Raw genomic sequence first — 15,859 nt, forward strand, 5'->3', positions numbered from 1 at the left:
GGCATTGTGATAACTTAGTTGAGGATGGGTGCATCAAGAAATGTCAGTCCAGTTTTAACATTAACATGGACCGGCATCCATTGGGTGACTATCACTCATTAGTGGGTAAGGTGTTAAACCAAACAGACTGTTGGGTATGCTCTCAAGTACCTCAAGGTCACAGCAAGTCAGGACTAGTACCATTTCCTTTAACGATAGGGGAGGTACTTGAGTTAAGTGGTGGGAGGCCGGTGGACAAGAGGTTTAATATCTCTAGTCCTCCTAGTTTGAAGCTCCACCAATATCATGTGGATAGGTCCTTAGTGTGTTTTAACATTTCCAATCCCCGAAAGCCGGGAAATTGGGAAGTGTCATGGATTAATCAAACCATGACATTCTCACATAGAGCCGACAGATTGCCCATAGACACAGAACTTATACGCCAGATAGCCGACCATAGGAAATTCTTTCGGTATAGGTACACCTTAGGAAGTAGGATCATGCGAGTTGGAGAAGTATCACCAGGATACTGTGCACATGTCGTACAAACAGATACGTGTACTAAACAGATGGGAGAATTAGGGTTAGGAGATTTCATATGGAAAATTTGTAATATGGTAATGTCCTACTCCGTCCCATATGTTCTCCCCGATGATGCATACTTCATATGCGGGAGGAAGGCGTATAAGTGGCTTGCCCCAAACTCAGAAGGGTTATGTTATATTGGAAAAGTACTGCCTGAGGTAATGACTTTATCCCACACTAAAATGAAGGATATTCATCGCAGTGCCCAAGCTCCTTATACTCACACTCATTACGAACACATCGTTAAACGGCACCTGATAGAAAGAACAGAGCATCCGGCCTCTGACCTGATCCATGAATCCACCGGGATTCAATTCCTAATCGCGTTAGATATCACTCGTACCGCCAGAGGAGTGATAAATTATAAATATATATCTGCGCTTGCAAATTTATTAGACAATATCACTGAAATGTATGATGACACATTCAGGTATACTGGGAGAGAGTTACAAGCCTACAAAACAGAACTGGTTCAGCATAGGATGATTCTCAATTATCTCACGGCTGTGACAGGCGGGTATTGTGTTACCCTAGCGACTCAGTATGAAATAAAGTGCTGCACGTATATTACAAACAGCACAGAGGACCCAGCCGAGGTCATAGACCAAAAGATGGATGACATTTTGCAATTAAAATGGGAGTTCCGAAGGAAACACAATCTCACCCTTGCCGCTGTGGGTAATGAGCTGACCGGTTGGGTGTCATGGTTGAACCCACGAAATTGGTTCTCTGGTTTAGGAGAATGGGCCCAAGGTATTATCATGGATGTAGGGAAATTTCTTTTGTGTATTCTGGTTGTCATCATATTGATCGGTCTGATATTTAGATGCGTTCGGGTTTTAACAAAGTGTAAACGTAGCGCCCGAGTGATGAGTTTAAGAAGTGAAGATACTGTAATAACAACGACTGATTTGATTTACGACCCAACCATTGAGACAATGTTGTGATGAAAATGTGATTCCACGGTCCGTTTCTTTCACCCGTTTCTCCAAGGTACAAAGACATCCGCTTGGAAGAAGAATTTGACAACCTTTTACACAGACAATTGATGGACAATGCCATAGACCCCCAATATCCCTAGCAATTTTAAAATTTTACGATAGCCCAACACTTTTGTAAGTCTATGGACATTGAGAAAGCTTTTTGCTCGCATTTTGGCAAAAGCCCAAAGAGACTACAGTCAACATGTACATCAAGACAAAACATCAGACAAGACTTCAATCAACCAATGTATATTAAACTCACATAGTTTATGACTGCATTTACCATAATTGCTCCTTATCTTCATCTCTACAACCTTCAGGTAATGACACACATAGTCGATAGGGAATATAGGCACAGATATCAGCACTCACATATCCCCCCATTCATGTATCATCAACTAAAATGTGCTCCCCCATTTTGTTGCAACCAAAAACCGAAAAGAGCTCGGTAATGTTTGACAGCCCATCCACAGACCCGTACCACGGGATAAGAAGGAATTCAAATGTATACTTCGCAATACCTCGAAGCTTGATTTAAAACACGTTCGGCACGATGATACATGACCCCTCAAACATGGACTCATACATACATGCTTCTGCTATCTCACTAGGTCATACCGGTTTCCCACCTTCTTCTCTTCTCCCTTACCCAATCATAGAAATGTATTATACATGACATATATTTTTCTCTTTTTGAACTGTTTTAGGAAGTGGCAGTTATTTGGTGACTGCCAAAGGGTGGACTGTCAAAGTCAGAAAAATATCACGCTGCACATTGCCATATATGCACCTCACGCATGTGCCCGCTGCACGTGCATGAGCCCTCCCGTGCGTGCGTATACTCGCAGTCGCGTGCACTCGCAGGCGCACGGTATGCGCATTTACGGTAGAGTTTGTGTGCGTCTAGCGGGCGACTCGATCGTTACATATTTTAGTCATATAATGTATTTTGTAGATTATGGTCCCTTTGATAGAATCTGAAAGTTTAGTCAATGTAGTATGTTCAGAGACAGAGAGATCCCTCTTTGTTTGATACGAAGGGTCAGACAGGGGTGACACAGTGGTGTTTAGTATCCATCGGAAGAGTATTAAATTAGCAATATTCCGGTGTTGGTTAGAAACGGTTTAATCGCTCGTGCGTATAGTTATGGCCATAAGAAGTTTATGGACATTTGCTATATTTGCAGTTTATTACCCATGCGGCGGGAAACCTGAGTTTCCCTCCCACTTGAGCAGTTTGAAATAGTCACAGCCCACCTGTATGAACCAACCTATGACCTTTTGTTATAATGCGGAGACGGATTCCTGTGTCCAATGAACAATAAGAATGTAGGGACCATTGTACTGTACTGTGTGTAAGTGTATATAAAGACAAGCCGACCTGGGCCAGCTCTCTACTCTTCTCAACGGTTCTCATCACTGCTAATCGGGAGCTGGATATCCAGAAAGGCGCATGCGATTGTTTCCCCTCGTGCGTAAGTTCTCTGCAACCATATTTATCTCCTATTTTGTTGTAAGCCATTTTTCTCTCTCTTTCCCCTTAAATGTAATTGTGCCGCTATTGTATTTTAACGTGTAGTAATTCGGTTAGGTATTTTATGTTAGTTTGGTAGTGTATAAGTTGTAATGTGTATTCTTTTGCAATTGAACGTTCATTCTCTCCCTTAAAAGGTGTTAGACCCTTAGACCGGTATTTGAGTGTTTATTATATTGCTAAGTGTTCTCAGAGCGTCACATACGCTCATACAACTTTTAAACTAACAAGGTTACACTGTGTTGCATTTACACCCTAACACTGCACAAAGGTTTACAGTATAAGTACATTATTTATGGTATAGTTATAAAGGTTTAACTCTGTGAGCGTCAGCGCCGCTTGTGATCTCCTCGTGGTCTCGAGCGTCCGCTACGCTGATAGCGTATCGTTACGTTAGTCGGCAGCCTATAGCGTGCTTGCCTCTACGCATTAAGCCGTGAGCGAACGCGCCGCTCGTGCGTCTCGTCCACGGCTAAGCGTCCGCTACGCTAAGTGCGTACCCTTACGGTACCACATACTCCAATAGCGTACTGAGTCTCTTAACCTTTTAGCGTGTTTAATATAGGATACATCAGTAGGCTTTATCAGTTTAAAAATATACTTTCGAAATGTTTTGATATATGGTGAAATTTGGATAATATTAGTGATGAGCGGGTTCGGTTCCTCGGAATCCGAACCCCCCTGAACTTCACCCATTTTACATGGTTCCGAGGCAGACTCGGATCCTCCCGCCTTGCTCGGTTAACCCGAGCGCGCCCGAACGTCATCATCCCGCTGTTGGATTCTCGCGAGATTCGTATTCTATATAAGGAGCCGCGCGTCGCCGCCATTTTCACTCGTGCATTGGAGATGATAGGGAGAGGACGTGCAGCGTTCTCTCAGTTTCTGTGTTCAGTGTGCTGCAAATATCTGTGCTCAGTGTGCTGCAAATATCTGTGCTCAGTGTGCTTGCAAATATCTGTGCTCAGTGTGCTGAAAATATCTACGTTCTCTGCCTGAAAAACGCTCCATATCTGTGCTGCATTGTAGTATATAGTAGGAGGATAGTGCAGAATTTTGCTGACCAGTGACCACCAGTATTATATAGCAGTACGGTACAGTAGTCCACTGCTCTACCTACCTCTGTGTCGTCAAGTATACTATCCATCCATACCTGTGGTGCATTTTAGTTGTGCGCAGTATATATAGTAGGAGGACAGTGCAGAATTTTGCTGACCACCAGTATATAATATATAGCAGTATGGTACAGTAGGCCACTGCTCTACCTACCTCTGTGTCGTCAAGTATACTATCCATCCATACCTGTGGTGCATTTTAGTTGTGCGCAGTATATATAGTAGGACAGTGCAGAATTTTGCTGACCACCAGTATATAATATATAGCAGTATGGTACAGTAGGCCACTGCTCTACCTACCTCTGTGTCGTCAAGTATACAATCCATCCATACCTGTGGTGCATTTTACTTGTGCGCAGTATATATAGTAGGAGGATAGTGCAGAATTTTGCTGACCACCAGTATATAATATATAGCAGTACGGTACATTAGGCCATTGCTATTGATATATTACTGGCATATAATTTCACACATTAAAAAATGGAGAACAAAAATGTGGAGGGTAAAATAGGGAGAAATCAAGATCCACTTCCACCTCGTGCTGAAGCTGCTGCCACTAGTCATGGCCGAGACGATGAAATGCCATCAACGTCGTCTGCCAAGGCCGATGCCCAATGTCATAGTAGAAAGCATGTAAAATCCAAAAAACAAAAGTTCAGTAAAATGACCCAAAAATCAAAATTAAAAGCGTCTGATGAGAAGCGTAAACTTGCCAATATGCCATTTACGACACGGAGTGGCAAGGAACGGCTGAGGCCCTGGCCTGTGTTCATGGCTAGTGGTTCAGATTCACATGAGGATGGAAGCACTCATCCTCTCGCTAGAAAAATTAAAAGACTTAAGCTGGCAAAAGCACAGCAAAGAACTGTGCATTCTTCTAAATCACAAATCCCCAAGGAGAGTCCAATTGTGTCGGTTGTGATGCCTGACCTTCCCAACACTGGACGGGAAGAGGTGGCGCCTTCCACCATTTGCACGCCCCCTGCAAGTGCTGGAAGGAGCACCCGCAGTCCAGTTCCTGATAGTCAAATTGAAGATGTCACTGTTGAAGTACACCAGGATGAGGATATAGGTGTTACTAGCGCTGAGGAGGAAATTGACAAGGAGGATTCTGATGGTGAGGTGGTTTGTTTAAGTCAGGCACCCGGGGAGACACCTGTTGTCCATGGGACGAATATGGCCATTGACATGCCTGGTCAAATTACAAAAAAAATCACCTTGTCGGTGTGGAATTATTTTAACAGAAATACAGACAACATTTGTCAAGCCGTGTGTTGCCTTTGTCAAGCTGTAATAAGTAAGGGTAAGGACGTTAACCACCTAGGAACATCCTCCCTTATATGTCACCTGGAGCGCATTCATCAGAAGTCATTGACAAGTTCAAAAACTTTGGGTGACAGCGGAAGCAGTCCACTGACAACTAAATCCCTTCCTCTTGTAACCAAGCTACTGCAAACCACACCACCAACTCCCTCAGTGTCAATTTCCTCCTTAGACAGGAAAGCCAATAGTCCTGCAGGCCATGTTACTGGCAAGTCTGACGAGTCCTCTCCTAACTGGGATTCCTCCGATGCATCCTTGAGTGTAATGCCTACTGCTGCTGGCGCTGCTGTTGTTGCTGCTGGGAGTCGATCGTCATCCCAGAGCAGAGCCGGCCCTAGCTATAGGCAGACTAGGCAATTGCCTAGGGCATCTGCCTTTACCTAGTTGCCGATTTAGCTATCATTTGGTAGTGAGGGGGGGGCGCCCGCTGTTCGGCGCTGTCGGCGTCTCTGCTCTTCCATTAGAGCAGAGCTGCCTGCGGTAGCGCCGGAGGATGGAGCGGGTGAGGGCAAAAAATGTACCTGGTTGTGCGTGCAGCGTTTAACTGTGTTACGGCGCCGGCGCAGCGGCGCTACTCAGGGGCAGTGTGGGTATTCCAGCAGCGTCTGCTGCCTGGCTGCCCCTTACAAAGATGGCCGCCGCTCGGGAGAAGGGCTGCTGCGCATGTCCGGCCGCAGCAGCTCCTCCTCCCATGGTCCTTAGCGGAGTCAGTAAGACTCCAGGCACTGCGCCATCAATGTAGTTGGAAGGCCGAAGGGACTCAAGGGAGCGGCTAATTCCACCCTGACACCACCACCGCAAAGCAGCAAAAGTACAGCTGCTGAAAGTAAGGCAGTAATTAATTCAGTGTCCACTCTGTAATTTTGCCTATATATATATATATATATATATATTTTTTATATATATATATATATATATATATATATATATTTATATATATATACTGTACATACATAATATATATTATACAAATATATATTTATATATATATATATATATATATATTTATTTATTTATTTATTTTTCTCAATTTACTGGCACTTTGCTGAGGTGCCATCCTAAGGCCTGTGAACATGTGAACAGGGTGGTCTTCAGTATGCCGGCGGTCGGGGTCCCAGCGACCAGCATACCGGCGCCGGGAGCCTGACAGCCGGCATACAGACAGGTATTTTCCCTCGTGGGGTCCACGACCCCCCTGGAGGGAGAATAAAATAGTGCGGCGCGCGTAGCGTGCCACCGTGCCCGTAGTGTGGCGAGCGCAGCGAGCCCGCAAGGGGCTCATTTGCGCTCGCCAGGGCCGTAACTACCTAAGGGCCAGCGGTGCATGGCACACAGCGCAAAATCACTGTGGGCGCAGGACCGCTGCCAGAAACTGTGGGGTCGTGACTACCACCACTAGCTGCAGCGCTGGCAGCCGCAGCAGTGACCGGTGAGGTATGCCTGGCCCCTTCTCCCGCAATGACCGCGATATGTTGTTCCTTTAGTGATCAGCGATATTCTACCACCAGCGCTGCAGCTGCCCGCTTCTCATACCCGGCTTCAGCTGCCCGTAGCCCCGCCCACTTAACTCCTTGTGACCCCCCGCAATGTCTGCTGTATGTAGATTACAGCAGCTGGAAGTAAGAGAGTGCTTCCCATGCGCTCAGATCACCGTCCCTCCTGCGCTGCCCATCTTGCTGTGTGTGAAGAGGGACTTCCAGGGGACAGAACAGATGCTGGCAGCTGAAGTAAGTAGTGCAATACACACACTCTCTCTCTTTGCATACACACACACAAACACTATTTGCACACATATTCTGTACACGCACTCTCTCACTCCTCTACCTAGCTAACATATAAGGGGCTTTTCTATGGTGTAACACGAATAAGGTAACAGACAGACGCGGCTGCGCTGTGTAATGTGACCGACGGAAGCTACTGTACGGTGTATTGTGACCGACAGATGGTACTGTATGGTGTAATGTGACCGACAGATGGTACTGTGCGGTGTAATATGATCGTTGGATGCTACTGAATGTAAGCTACCACGAGCAGGGCTCTCTTCCCTCATGTGCTTATACTTTTCTTACTTTAATAATCCTCAACTGCCCAAATCCCGCAGTTTTGTGGCCACCTGTAACTTATCTCTGTCATTTACTAGTGTAGCTATGTTTATTTACCCTGTACTTGTCCTATATTGTCTTCAACTGTAAGTCACTGTTTTCCTGTTTTGATTATTTGTTTTTGTACTCTGTAATTGGGCGCTGCAGAACCCTTGTGGCGCCATATAAATAAAGGATAATAATAATAATAAATACTGTGCGGTGTAACGTGACCGACAGATGCTACTGTGGGTTGTAATGTGATCGTTGGACGCTACTGTGTGGTGTAATGTGACCGACGGATGGTACTGTGTGGTGTAATGTGACTGACGGATGCTAATGTGCATGGTAATGTGAATGACGTATTCTGCTGTGTGGCGTAATATGAATTGATACAATTCTATGGCCATGCCCCGTCCCCATAAAACCACATCCCTATATATTTGGCGCACGCCTGTGGCACGCACTGCCCTATTTTAATTGTGGGGGGGAAGGGGGCACCAATTCTCTTTTTGGCACAGGGCACCAAAAGTCTAGTTACTGCTCTGGCCTGCCTTATGTGTAAAAAAAGGGGGATTGCCTGCCATAATGTGTAAAAAGTGGGACTCTGCTGCTTAATGTGTAAAAAGCCATGCCCCTATATATTTGGCGTACACTGGCCTTGTTTTGTATATATATGGGGGGGGGGGGGGCGCCGATGCTGTTTCTTGCACACAGCGCTAAAATGTCTAGTCACGGCACTGGCGCTCGCCAAACTGTCGGTAAGCCGGCGGCCGGCCTCCCGGCGCCGGTATGCTGGTCGCCGGGAGGCCGGCCGCCGGCAGATCGTAGTGAACCCTGTAAACCTATGTATATCGGCGGCAATGAGGCGGAACTCATCAGAATTCTGTAAACATAAAATTTGCGTCCTTTAATCCTACGTTTCAGGCTTGCGCCCGTTGTCAGGGACGAGTATCGTAGCAAGTCTGGTGAGTGTCGCCTTATTGCCGACGATATATATTTATTAGATATATATATTATAAATACATATTATGTGTATATAAAATATATACATATATATAATATACATGGCAAAGCACACTCCAGTGGTACTGTTATAATAGTCAACGTTTCAGATGTCTTCTATTCATACATATTTTGTCAGAACCTGACGAAAGATGTATGAATAAAAGATATATAAAATGTTGACTGTGTATATATATATATATATATATATATATATGTATATATATATATATATATACCCCAATAGTGCATGAACCGGCACTCCAATCAGCTGGTCGTTATCTGCTCTGGTGCCTCCAGGGTACTGTGTGGTATAGGCTAGTAGAAATCACTGCGGCACTTAGAGTCTTTCCACATAAAAACGTGTATTAAACATATCACGCCATACCACGCGGTATGTTTAATACACGTTTTTATATGGAAATACTCAGAGTGCTGCAGTGATTTCTACTAGCATATATATATATATATATATATGTATATGTGTGTGTGTGTGTAAAATATATATAATATACTTCCAAAGGTCCGGTTCTCCCTGTAATACATCAATACTGCAGCAGGTGCCCATAGAAAACAAGATAATATCATACAAAGGTACAGCACTCCTGGTGACTCAATAATATAACACGCTGGCATAGTGGTATGGCAACGATTCAGTGCCCTTTAGTGTACAGAATTATAATATATATATATATATATATATATATATATATATTTTTTTTTTTTTTTTTTGAGTCACCAGAAGTCACCAGAAGTGCTATACCTTTGGATGAGAGAGATATAATATATATATATATATATATATATTTCTCTGACGTCCTAGTGGATGCTGGGAACTCCGTAAGGACCATGGGGAATAGACGGGCTCCGCAGGAGACTGGGCACTCTAAAAGAAAGATTAGGTACTATCTGGTGTGCACTGGCTCCTCCCTCTATGCCCCTCCTCCAGACCTCAGCTAGATATGTGGAAGGTCTTAACCGACAGTGTCAACTCCTTACATAAAAGGTTCGATGACGCAGCAGCCTTGGGACAGCCGGGGTCTCAGCCCGCGCCTGCCCAGGCGACTCAGAAGCCGTCAGGGGCTCATAAACGCCCGCTAGCTCTGATGGTAGACACAGATGTCGACACGGAGTCTGACTCCAGTGTAGATGAGGATGAGACAAATGTACAGTCTACAAAAGCCATTCGATGCATGATTACTGCAATGAAAGATGTATTGCACATTTCTGATATTAACCCGGTTACCACCAAGAGGGGTATTATGTTTGGGGAGAAAAAGCAGCCAGTGACTTTTCCCCCATCTGATGAATTAAATGATTTGTGTGAAGAAGCGTGGAGTTCCCCTGATAAGAAACTAGTGATTTCTAAGAGGTTACTGATGGCGTACCCTTTCCCGCCAACGGATAGGTTACGTTGGGAAACATCCCCTAGGGTGGACAAGGCGCTAACACGCTTATCTAAAAGGGTGGCACTGCCGTCTCAGGATACGGCCGCCCTAAAGGATCCTGCGGATAGAAAGCAGGAAGCTATCCTGAAGTCTGTGTATACACACTCTGGTACTCTACTGAGACCTGCTATTGCTTCAGCCTGGATGTGTAGTGCTGCAGCAGCATGGACTGATACCCTGTCAGACAACATTGATTCCCTCGACAGGGATACTGTTTTGCTAACCATCGAACATATAAAAGACGTTGTCTTATATATGCGGGATGCACAGAGGGACATTTGCCTGCTGGCATCTAGAATGAATGCAATGTCCATTTCTGCCAGGAGAGTATTATGGACTCGGCAGTGGACAGGTGATGCTGATTCTAAAAAAACACATGGAGGTTTTGCCTTATAAGGGTGAGGAATTGTTTGGGGACGGTCTCTCGGACCTCGTATCCACAGCAACTGCTGGGAAGTCGACTTTTTTACCTCAGGTTCCCTCACAGCCTAAGAAAGCACCGTATTATCAAATGCAGTCCTTTCGGCCTCAGAAAAGCAAGCGGGTCTGAGGAGCATCCTTTCTGGCCAGAGGCAAGGGTAGAGGAAAGAAGCTGCACCAGGCAGCTTCCACTAAGTCCACCGCATGACATTGGGGCTCCACAGGCGGAGCCAGGTGCGGTGGGGGCGCGTCTCCGAAACTTCAGCAACCAGTGGGTTTTCGCTCACAAGTGGATCTCTGGGCTGTACAAATTGTATCTCAGGGATACAAGCTGGAGTTCGAAGCGACTCCCCCTCGCCCTTACCTCAAATCAGCCTTGCCAGCTGCTCCCAGGGAAAGGGAGGTAGTACTGGCGGCAATTCACAAGCTGTACCTCCAGCAGGTGATAATCAAGGTCCCTCTCCTTCAACAGGGCAGGGTTTACTATTCCACAATGTTTGTGGTACCGAAACCGGATGGTTCGGTGAGACCCATCCTGAATTTAAAATCCTTGAACACTTATATAAAGAAGTTCAAGTTCAAAATGGAATCGATCAGGGCGGTTATTGCAAGCCTGGAAGAGGGGGATTTTATGGTGTCGCTGGACATCAAGGATGCTTACTTGCATGTCCCCATTTTCCCACCTCACCAGGAGTACCTCAGGTTTGTGGTACAGAACTGTCATTACCAATTCCAGACGTTGGCGTTTGGTCTCTCCACGGCTCCGAGAATATTTACCAAGGTAATGGCCAAAATGATGATACTCCTTCAAAGAAAGGGAGTTATAATTATACCGTACTTGGACGATCTCCTCATAAAGGCGAGGTCCAAAGAGCAGCTGTTGGTCAGCGTAGCACTCTCTCAGGAAGTGTTGCAACAGCACGGCTGGATTCGGAATATCCCAAAGTCGCAGCTGATCCCTACGACGCGTCTGCTTTCCTGGGAATGATTCTGGACACAGATCAGAAGAAGGTGTTTCTCCCGGAGGAGAAGGCCCAGGAATTGTCATCTCTGGTCAGGGACCTCCTGAAACCAAAACAGGTGTCGGTGCATCACTGCACGCGAGTCCTGGGAAAGATGGTGGCTTCTTACGAAGCAATTCCCTTCGGCAGGTTCCATGCAAGGATCTTTCAGTGGGATCTGTTGGACAAATGGTCCGGATCGCATCTTCAGATGCATCGGTTGATCACCCTGTCCCCAAGGGCCAGGGTGTCTCTGCTGTGGTGGCTGCAGAGTACTCATCTTCTCGAAGGATGCAGATTCAGCATACAGGACTGGGTCCTGGTGACCACAGATGCAAGCCTCCGAGGATGGGGGGCAGTCACTCAGGGAAGAAACTTCCAAGGACAGTGGTCAAGTCTGGAGACTTCTCTACACATAAATATATTGGAACTAAGGGCCATCTACAACGCCCTGAGTCAAGCAGAGCCCCTGCTTCAAAACCAATCTGTACTGATTCAGTCAGACAACATCACGGCGGTCACCCATGTAAACCGCCAGGGCGGCACAAGAAGCAGGATGGCAATGGCAGAAGCCACAAGGATTCTTCGATGGGCGGAGAATCACGTGCTAGCACTGTCAGCAGTGTTCATTCCGGGAGTGGACAACTGGGAAGCAGACTTCCTCAGCAGGCACGAACTCCACCCGGGAGAGTGGGGACTTCATCAAGAAGTCTTCACACAGATTGTAAACCGTTGGGAACTGCCACAGGTGGACATGATGGCGTCCCGCCTCAACAAAAAGCTAAAAAATATTGCGCCAGGTCACGGGACCCTCAGGCGATAGCTGTGGACGCACTAGTGACACCGTGGGTGTACCAGTCGGTTTATGTGTTCCCTCCTCTTCCTCTCATACCCAAAGTACTGAGGATAGTAAGAAAGAGAGGAGTAAGAACTATACTCATCGTTCCGGATTGGCCAAGAAGAACTTGGTACCCAGAACTACAAGAAATGATCTCAGAGGACCCATGGCCTCTGCCTCTCAGACAGGACCTGTTACAGCAGGGGCCCTGTCTGTTCCAAGACTTACGCGGCTGCGTTTGACGGCATGGCGGTTGAACGTCGGATCCTAGCGGAAAAGGGCATTCCGGATGAAGTTATTCCTACGCTGATAAAGGCTAGGAAAGATGTGACAGCAAAACATTATCACCGTATATGACAAAAATATGTTGCTTGGTGTGAGGCCAGGAAGGCCCCTACAGAGGAATTCCAGCTGGGTCGATTCCTGCACTTCCTACAGTCAGGAGTGACTATGGGCCTAAAATTAGGATCCATAAAGGTCCAGATTTCGGCCCTATCTATTTTCTTTCAAAAAGAACTGGCTTCACTGCCTGAAGTTCAGGCGTTTGTTAAGGGAGTGCTGCATATTCAGCCCCCTTTTGTGCCTCCAGTGGCACCTTGGGATCTTAACGTTGTGTTGGATTTCCTGAAATCACACTGGTTTGAGCCACTTAAGACCATGGAGCTAAAGTATCTCACGTGGAAGGTGGTCATGCTGTTGGCCTTGGCTTCAGCTAGGCGTGTGTCAGAATTGGCGGCTTTGTCATGTAAAAGCCCGTATCTGATCTTCCATATGGACAGGGCAGAATTGAGGACTCGTCCCCAATTTCTCCCAAAGGTGGTATCAGCGTTTCATTTGAACCAACCTATTGTGGTGCCTGCGGCTACTCGGGACTTGGAGGCTTCCAAGTTGCTGGACGTAGTCAGGGCTTTGAAAATCTATGTAGCCAGGACGGCTGGAGTCAGGAAAACTGACTCGCTGTTTATCCTGCATGCACCCAACAAACTGGGTGCTCCGGCTTCAAAGCAAACTATTGCGCGCTGGATCTGTAACACGATTCAGCAAGCTCATTCTGCGGCAGGGTTACCGCATCCTAAATTGGTAAAAGCCTATTCCACAAGGAAGGTGGGCTCTTCTTGGGCGGCTGCCCGAAGGGTTTCGGCTTTACAGCTTTGCCGAGCTGCTACTTGGTCAGGTTCAAACACATTTGCTAAGTTCTACAAGTTTGATACCCTGGCTGAGGAGGACCTTGCCTTTGCTCATTCGGTGCTGCAGAGTCATCCGCACTCTCCCGCCCGTTTGGGAGCTTTGGTATAATCCCCATGGTCCTTACGGAGTTCCCAGCATCCACTAGGACGTCAGAGTAAATAAGAATTTACTCACCGGTAATTCTATTTCTCGTAGTCTGTAGTGGATGCTGGGCGCCCGTCCCAAGTGCGGACTCTCTGCAATACATGTATATAGTTATTGCTTAACTATAGGGTTATTGTTCTGAGCCATCTGTTACTGAGGCTCAGTTGTTGTTCATACTGTTAACTGGGTATAGTTATCACGAGTTCTACTGTGTGATTGGTGTGGCTGGTATGAGTCTTACCCTGGATTCCAAATCCTTTCCTTGTAATGTCAGCTCTTCCGGGCACAGTTTCCCTAACTGAGGTCTGGAGGAGGGGCATAGAGGGAGGAGCCAGTGCACACCAGATACTAAATCTTTCTTTTAGAGTGCCCAGTCTCCTGCGGAGCCCGTCTATTCCTCATGGTCCTTACGGAGTTCCCAGCATCCACTACGGACTACGAGAAATAGAATTACCGGTGAGTAAATTCTTATTTTTATAGTTCATTTGGAGGTATTTATATTGCTCTGTTTGGTTCCTTTCTATTTATACTGTTTTGGTATATTTTGGGTATTTAACACGTGTTTAACAATAAAAAAAAAAAAAGCAATAAACCAAGTTATTTTCGGTGTTTGTGTATAAACACTAAGATTGTTGGTGGGATTATCTGTTAGGGGGCACCAACAAAATTTTTGCCTAGGGCATCAAATTGGCTAGGGCCGGCTCTGTCCCAGAGGGGAAGTCGGAAGACCACTTGTACTACTTCCAGTAAGCAATTGACTGTCCAACAGTCCTTTGCGAGGAAGATGAAATATCACAGCAGTCATCCTGCTGCAAAGCAGATAACTCAGGCCTTGGCAGCCTGGGTGGTGTTAAACGTGTGTCCGGTATCCACCGTTAATTCACAGGAAATTAGACAATTTATTGAGTTAGTGTGTCCCCGGTACCAAATACCATCTAGGTTCCACTTCTCTAGGCAGGCGATACCGAGAATGTACACAGACGTCAGAAAAAGAGTCACCAGTGTCCTAAAAAATGCAGTTGTACCCAATGTCCACTTAACCACGGACATGTGGACAAGTGGAGCAGGGCAGACTCAGGACTATATGACTGTGACAGCCCACTGGGTAGATGTATTGCCTCCCGCAGCAAGAACAGCAGCGGCGGCACCAGTAGCAGCATCTCGCAAACGCCAACTCGTTCCTAGGCAGGCTACGCTTTGTATCACCGCTTTCCATAAGAGGCACACAGCTGACAACCTATTACGGAAACTGAGGAACATCATCACAGAATGGCTTACCCCAATTGTGACATCGGACAACGCCACCAATATTGTGCGTCCATTACATGTGGGCAAATTCCATCACGTCTCATGTTTTGCACATACATTGAATTTGGTGTTGCAAAATTATTTAAAAAACGACAGGGGCGTGCAAGAGATGCTGTCGGTGGCCCGAAGAATTGCGGGCCACTTTCGGCATTCAGCCACCGCATGCCGAAGACTGGAGCACCAGCATACACTCCTGAACCTGACCCGCCATCATCTGAAGCAAGAGGTGGTAACGAGGTGGAATTCAACCCTCTATATGCTTCAGAGGATGGAGGAGCAGATAAAGGACAGTCATGCCCATACAGCTGCCTATGATATAGGCAAAGGAGGGGGAATGCACCTGACTCAAGCGCAGTGGAGAATGATTTCAATGTTGTGCAAGGTTCTGCAACCCTTTGAACCTGCCACACGTGAAGTCAGTTCAGACACTGCCAGCCTGAGTCAGGTCATTCCCCTCATCAGGCTTTTGCAGAAGAAGCTGGAGAGACTGAAGGAGGAGCTATAACAGAGCGATTCCGTTAGGCATGTGGGACTTGTGGATGGAGCCCTTAATTCGCTTAACCAGGATTCACGGGTGGTCAATTTGTTGAAATCAGAGCACTACATTTTGGCCACCGTGCTCGATCCTAGATTTAAAACCTACGTTGTATCTCTCTTTCCGGCAGACACAAGTCTGCAGAGGTTCAAAGACCTGCTGGTGAGAAAATTGTCAAGTCAAGCGGAACGTGACCCGTCAACATCTCCTCCTTCACATTCTCCCACAACTGGGGTTGCAAGGAAAAGGCTAAGAATTCCGAGCCCACCTGCTGGCGGTGATGCAGGGCAGTCTGGAGCGAGTGCTGACATCTGGTCCGGACTGAAAGACCTGCCAACGATTACTGACATGTCGTCTACTGTCACTGCATAT

The 15,859-nt window shown here is 46.4% G+C and overlaps 1 protein-coding gene across 1 annotated transcript in view; it reads right to left on the reverse strand.

Moving 5' to 3' along the window:
- Positions 1 to 15,859, reverse strand: part of CSF1R (colony stimulating factor 1 receptor) — a 222,467-nt gene that overhangs the window by 198,010 nt on the left and 8,598 nt on the right. The window lies entirely within an intron of this gene.

The sequence above is a fragment of the Pseudophryne corroboree genome, chromosome 6, assembly GCF_028390025.1.
Source record: "Pseudophryne corroboree isolate aPseCor3 chromosome 6, aPseCor3.hap2, whole genome shotgun sequence".
NCBI classification, from domain to species: domain Eukaryota; kingdom Metazoa; phylum Chordata; class Amphibia; order Anura; family Myobatrachidae; genus Pseudophryne; species Pseudophryne corroboree.